The following is a 7,340-nucleotide window of genomic DNA, read 5'->3' on the forward strand; positions in this document are numbered from 1 at the left end:
AAGTCATGAAGGCTAAATGATTTGCCTGGAATCTCACAGTTCAGGTGCAGAGCCAGGACTCAATCTCAGATCTGTCAACTCTATATTTTTTCTCTCTACTCTACCACATTGCTGTTTCATTGCTTTGGTTGCTAAATTTTAGTAGTGGTGGCATTTTCCTTGGCTTAGAAAACCAAGGTTTAATTTAAAATTAAATATTTAAAAGTAGCTACCCAGCTGGGCATGGTGGCACATGCCTAATCCCAGTGGTTTAGGAAGCTGAGAGAGGAGGACCAAAAATTTGAGGCCTGCCTCAGCAGTTTAACAAGGTCCTAAGCAACTTAGCAAGTCCCCATCTCAAAATAAAAAATGAAAAGAGCTGGAGATGTAGCTCAATGGTACAGAGCCCTTGGGGTCAATCCCCAGCACAATAAATTAATTGATTAAAATAAAACTTAACTACATTTACCAAAGCTCCAAAAGACTAATTCAGGGGTACAAACTTAGCCCAAAAGGAACCCTCCTATTTCATTTCACATCTATATGCCCTTTAAAACCTAGGCATTTGCGAGGTGTATGGCATACACCTGTAATCCATGACTCAGAAGGATGAGGCAGGGAGATCAAAAGTTTGAGGCAACTTTAGCAAAACATTATCTCAAAAATAAAAATTAAAAAGGACTTGGGGATATGGCTTAATGGTAGAGTGTCCTGGGCTCAATCCCAAGCAAGAAAGAAAAGAAAAGAAGATATCAAAACTTAAGGACATGTGTATGAGACCAACCTTGCACTTGACTGAGTCACACTCCCCAGCTGGGTGCTGAGGCGCTCAGTCAAGAAATGTGGCAGAGCTTTCCCCACCCTTCTTAGATTCGAGGGTCGATGTCTCGTGCATGGGTGTGTCTTGCTACAGCCCCATGGGTGAAGCTATGCTCACCTGTTCCTTTGTAATACAACCCCTTGCCCTGTTTAGGATACAATCTTCCATAGTGTATTGTGTGTGTCCCCTTCTCTTACTGTGCCCTTGGGTGTGGCCTACTCAGGTGTCAGTCAACCTGCTGACAGTGGACATCATGAGATAGACTCAGCCCCCTGAAACCTGACCCTATTTGAGAAGCTATTTGAATAGCTTCTCCTCATAAAAGGGATCAGTGCGTGCTCTCGCTCTCACTCTCTCTCTTTCTGCGGACCCTTAAGGTCAGAGGAGCCGTCATAGTGACCCCAAAGAAAAAGGTATTTGTGTCTCTTGTGGGTTATTTGGTGCAGCCCAGTCAGCCAGTTTAACTGGAGTGACCCCTGAGCCTTTTAGTCGCGAGAACAGAAACCCGGCAGACATGCATTTGAAAAATAAATACTGGCTCCAAGTTCAAGGAGAGGAGCAAAGAGAAGAAGTTAGACCTTAGAATTTTCTTTGCATTACATTGGTTGCCAATGTCCCTCTTCAATCACTATGTTTAAAAAAATATTTGAAAGTATTAACAAAATGTTCCATTAGAAGGAACAAGCCTAAATAATTAGAAATAAGGCAATGTAATAGTCCTTTTTTTGTTATTATAATAAAATACCCAAGGCTGGGTCAATTTATTAAGAGGTTTATTTAGCTCACTGTCGTGGAGATGTTTTAGTCAGCTTTGCATCACTGTGACCAAAAGACCTAACAAAAACAACTTAGAGGATGAAAAGTGTATTTTGGTTCATAGTTTCAGAGGTTCAGTCCATGGTTGGCAACTCCATACCTTTAGGCCTGAGGTAAGACAGAATATCATGGCACAAGGGCATGGCAAAGAGAAGCAGCTCAGAACATGGCAACCAGGAAGCAGAGAGAGAGCTCCACTCACCAAGGATAAAATATAAACCCCAAAGGCACACACCCCAAGTGACCTACTTTCTCTAGCTACACTCTACCTGCCTATAGTTATCACCTATTTAATCCATATCAGTGGATTAATCCTGCTCTCATAATCTAAACATCTTACTTCTGAACATTTTTGCATTGTCTCACACATAAACTTCTGGGGACACCTCATGTCTCAATCATAGTAGCATGGTACAGGCATCAGCTCCTAGTGGTGTGGAGGGCCCCATGGTAAATGGTGCTATAATGCTGGGAGCACTTTTTGGAAGAAGACATCATATCCTGAGACAGAAGGCTGGAGAGTGATTTAGGGGCTTAGGGATTGGGCTTGCTTTTAAACAACTTGATCTACCTAGGACTAACTCAGGGTTCATGAGAACTACCTTGATCCCATTTAGAGCAGTGCCTTCAGTGACCTGCCAGTAGACCTCAGCACCCCTATACCACCACACTAAGGGGCAGGGAAAGCACAACACATGAACTCTCCCGGGAACACACCACATCCAAACCATAGCAGACAGTATCCAAGAAGAGATTCAGACATAGAGCTAGATTAAAATTCTGGTTCTGGAAATTTCAAATCTGTCAGTCATCTTGTTTCAGACAGCAAGCACATATATACTAAGGCAAATGTCTGCATACTCCAATTCAGTCACAGAGGACAAGGGGAGGTGGTACGTGGGTGTTCTTTAGAACCTCTTGGGTAGGTTTGTCAGATTTAGAAAAAATAAAAATAGAAGATATCCAATGATATTTTAATTTATAATAAGCAATTAATTTTAGTACAGTACATAACATACAATATTTGGGACCTATTTGTACTAAAAAATTTTCATTACTTATCTGAAATTAAATTTAACTTAATCTTCTGTATTTTACATGGCCACCCTCCCCTAGGGGTTAATCCAAAGGGCAGCCTTGAGCCAGTCTCAGGGGATACTTGTTTGAGTACATGCCTGATAGGCCAAGAACTAGAACTGAGCTAATATGAGCAAGTCTGAATAAAATTCCTTGGCTATATACATACATCTTTTTCATGTGTTTCATCATCTGCTTGGGCCTTTTGTCTTTGATTGAAAAATCTCTATAAACTATGCCTGAATACCACAGCGTTAATCACAAGCCTCCTGAAGTATTTTCATATTGTGTGTAATAAATGCCCATATACTTAGGATTTAATGTAAGAACTACTCACCACAATATTTAGTTAAAATTACAAAAGGAGTACAAATTAAGCCATCATTTTGTTAAGGTGTATATTATAAGTCTTATTTAATTTCCCATGTTGTTACATGTATGTTTGTATAACTGTTATGTCAAGACTTTTAAAGTATTTCAATTAGCTGCTAAATGAAATACATTTAAGGAGTTAAAACTGATGTACATTTGGACTAAATACCTATAATCAGAGTTGTTTCTCACCTGAGTCCCTCTTGCTGATGTTATGTATCAAGTGACCTTGATTGCTGGCAATAATTCACTTAATAGGTTCGCATTTGGGTGGTAATCTCATAAAATAAAATAGCGACTCCCTAGTACTTTTAAAAATAAACTGACACTAGATATAGGCTAGATGAGTTATAATGTCACTGTATCACATGTGAATGTTTCATTCCCAAGTCAGGATTTTCAGATCCTTTCCTCAGGACTGATTTGAGACCAGCTGAGAGACTAAATGGCACTTCTGGGAAGCAGTGGTAAGGGAAGGAGGGAGCAATGAAAGAAACTGGGGTGTCACCTACCTTGTGCTTACCTACCTCCATACCTCCAGCCAATTGTCCCCAGCTTCCTAGGTAGGGCTTATCCCCTGGGTACAGTTTCATGGACAAAATGAGTAAAACAAGCTGAAGAGGCAGGGCAGTATCAGTAGCAGTGAGGAGATTCCATGCAGAGTTGTACAGGGAAGTAAAGTACCCCTCATCGACCAGAGGCCTTTCATGTCCTTGTGTGACTTGTGTGACTATCACTTTTCAACAATCTTCTGTTGTTTATAATCATACTGTCATTTATAATCATAAATCATCAACATTTTTTTCTCACATGTTATTTTATGCTCTATTATCTTCTTGCAAAATGTCCAAATTTAAATTCATGGAAGTCCCCAGAGAATTCTCAAGATCTAATTCTATCTTGATACCTTTCCCCAAATCACTTTAATTCAATGTTCTGGGAAATTTATGAAGCACATTCTCATTAAAGAAAAGCAATTTTGTTACAAGACAGATAAATTCTCTTATTTGTAACTCAGCATAGGATCTTTACCTGTAACTTAAAGAAGAAAAATTTCATATTGCTCACCTTCATGATGTAAGCAGGCAAACTGAAGATGTGAACAAATCATGTCTTTACTACCAAGACGTCATGGGAACCCTAAGAAGGTCACTCTTGAACAGCCTTGCCAATAGGAAGTTTGAAGGCTATAATCTACTCATAAAATTGCTCCCATGTCTTATGGGTGTCCTATTTATATGATATTTCATCTCGTTTCCATGAGACAGTGGATCTACCATGTGGCAACAAAAATCAAGTGGTCAAGAGACTGGGCTTGTGGCTCAGTGGTAGAGCACTTTCCTAGCGTATGCGAGGCACTGGATTCAATGCTCAGCACTGTATATAAATAAATAAAAATAAAGGTCCTCAACAACTAAAAAAAATTTAAAAAAATCAAGTGATCCCTAAGAAGGCTTCTTTCTCCAGTTCAGAGAAATATTCTTTTTATTATATTTTTTTAGTTGTAGTTGGACACAATATTGTCATTTATTTATATGTGGTGCTGAGGATTGAACCCAGGGCCTCACACGTACTAGGCAAGTGCTCTACTGCTAAGCCACAACCCCAACCCCAGAGAAATATTCTTTATCTCCAGTAAATGTATCTAAGTACTCCCAAACACCTAGGAAAATGCAAAGTTTGGAAAAAAGGAATTTTATTTTGAAATTTAAAATTATTTAATATGATTTTTAAAATAGATGATATATTAACATGGTTCAAAAATTTAAATGACCTAAAAGTGAATATATTGAAAAGTCATATTTCATTCCCTTTTTCCATCCATCCCCCAATCCCTGATGTCCCCTATAGGGACTTCCAATGTATGTACAGTCATACACTACTTAATGATGGGGTAAACTCTGAGAAATGCATCACTAGATGATTTCATCAGTGTGTGAGCAATTTACGAAGTATACCTATGTGGTACAGGCCAATGACTTCAGGTGGCCCCTTTATGCAATCAAGATGATATGGCATACTTTAATAATAAAGTTTTTTTAAGTATGTAGGAGTACACTTTAATGGTAAAAAGCTTGATATAGTAAATACACTAGTAACAGTCATTTGTTGGGGCCTGGGGTTGTGGCTTAGCAGTGGAGTGCTCACCTAGCAGGTATAAGGCCCTGGGTTCAATCCTCAGCACCACATAAAAATAAATACATAAAATAAAGGTATTGTGTCCAATTACAAATAAAAAATATTAAAAAAGTCATTTGTCATCATTATCTAGTATTACATACTATACATAGTTGCACTTGCTATACTTTTATACTACTGGCAGTGCAGTAGGTTTGTTTACACCAACATCACCATAAACATATGAGTAATACCTGGTGCTACAACATCACAGCTACAGTGTCTCTAGATGACAGAAAATTTTCAGCTCCATTGTAATCTATGGAACCACCATGGTATTTGTGGTCTGTCATTGACCAAATTGCTATTAGACACATGACTGCATATACAAATAAGCATTAATACATATTTCCTAGATTTTTTATGCACATAGCTTGCAATTTCATATAAAACATATCCTGGAGATCACCCCATATTAGTTCAGGAAGACATTTCTTAAATGATACAGAGTGTCATTGTCAACAATCAGGTTTGTTAAACCTTACCATTACATACAACTTTGCAGTGAACAAATTACTTGGTTAATGCTATCTAACTCCTCACTATTTTATGAGCTTCTGGAAGACATCAACTGTGTTTCATTTATCTTTACTTCTACAGCCTTTACCACAGTACAGTTAAATACCAACTAAACTTCCTAGTGTAACTATAACCTTGAGAACATTAAAGTAACCCCTCTATTTAAAGGCTGAGATCAAGGTGTTTCTATTTCAAGATGAAAATGGGACTCATAAAAAATAAAAGTATTGAATACGGAGTAGAAGTTTTCCAGGATGAGACTATCTCTTCAAATTCAGGGACTGGGTCAAAATCAGGTAAATTTCTGGGTTAATCACACACAGAGAGGCTGAAGGGCAAAGCAGAGAGGAAGCCTAGAGAATTCCTGCCTGATGAAGATCAACCACAGGTGATGAGAATAGCACTTCCTCAGAAGCCAGGCCCAGGTAAGGAAGAAAGGTAAATGGATGTTCAGAGTATAGTCTGTACAGAGATGGAAGGGTGTGTGTGTGTGTGTGTGTGTGTGTGTGTGTGTGAGAGAGAGAGAGAGAGAGAGAGAGAGAGAGAGAGAGAGAGAGATGTGTGTGTGTGTGTGTGTGTGAGAGAGAGAGAGAGAGAGAGAGAGAGAGAGAGAGAGCACCGCACTGTAACCCTCATAATTATCAGGAAAACTGTTGCACAGGCCCAGGTGAAAACTCAGACATGTTCCTAAGCTGATGTCAGTCTTTTCCCCCAGGCATGCCCCTCTCTAGCACTGCTCTACCCTAGCAGGTATGCTAGAGGTGCTCTCTCCACCTGGTCATCACTAACCATCAGAGCTGCCACTGGACTGTGTTAGCCACCTTTGAAGAGATAAAAGAGACACTTCACACACATGACCCATCATAGCCCTTGTCAAAATCACTGCCTCTCAAAATCTGTCAGGAAAAGGTGAATTGGTACAACTTTTTTTATTGTATCAGTAATGTGGCAATATAATTTCAACACCGAAAATGTGTTTTTACCTAGAAATTCCATTTCAAGGAGTTAATTTTGAAAGTACATTTACAAAGTACATAAAAATATGTATATGTTTGCTGAAGCACTATTATGTAAAGCAAAGATTAAATAAAAGTAAGCTAAATATTCATCAATGTGGTAATGATTTTATCCATAATAACATTATGTAATATCCCTGCAGCTATAGGGAATGAGGTAAACCCATGTATAGCGCTGGTGCAGTAGCCAACATATATTGCCATGGAAAATCAAAGCAAGCTCAAAATAGTAAATATATTGTATGATTTTTTGTGATTTAAAAGAAGAAATACTTGCATATGAATAAAAATGTCTGTTAGACAAACAAGAAGAAAAGTATCACATATTTTCTCTCCTTTGTGAAATCTAGAATTGAAAAAAAATGACCTGAAACTCATAGAGGAACAATTAGAGTAGGTGAAAGGAGACTGGGAGGAGGGGGAAAGAGGGGAGGGTGAGAGAAGGTAGTAGGGAAGAAGGATATGATCAAAGCTCAATATATTCATGTATGCAAATGCTACAGTGAAACCCACTAGTTTGTACAACTAATATGCATTAGTAAAAGTATCTATTAATATTTGAG

The sequence above is a fragment of the Urocitellus parryii genome, chromosome 6, assembly GCF_045843805.1.
Source record: "Urocitellus parryii isolate mUroPar1 chromosome 6, mUroPar1.hap1, whole genome shotgun sequence".
Classification (NCBI taxonomy): domain Eukaryota; kingdom Metazoa; phylum Chordata; class Mammalia; order Rodentia; family Sciuridae; genus Urocitellus; species Urocitellus parryii.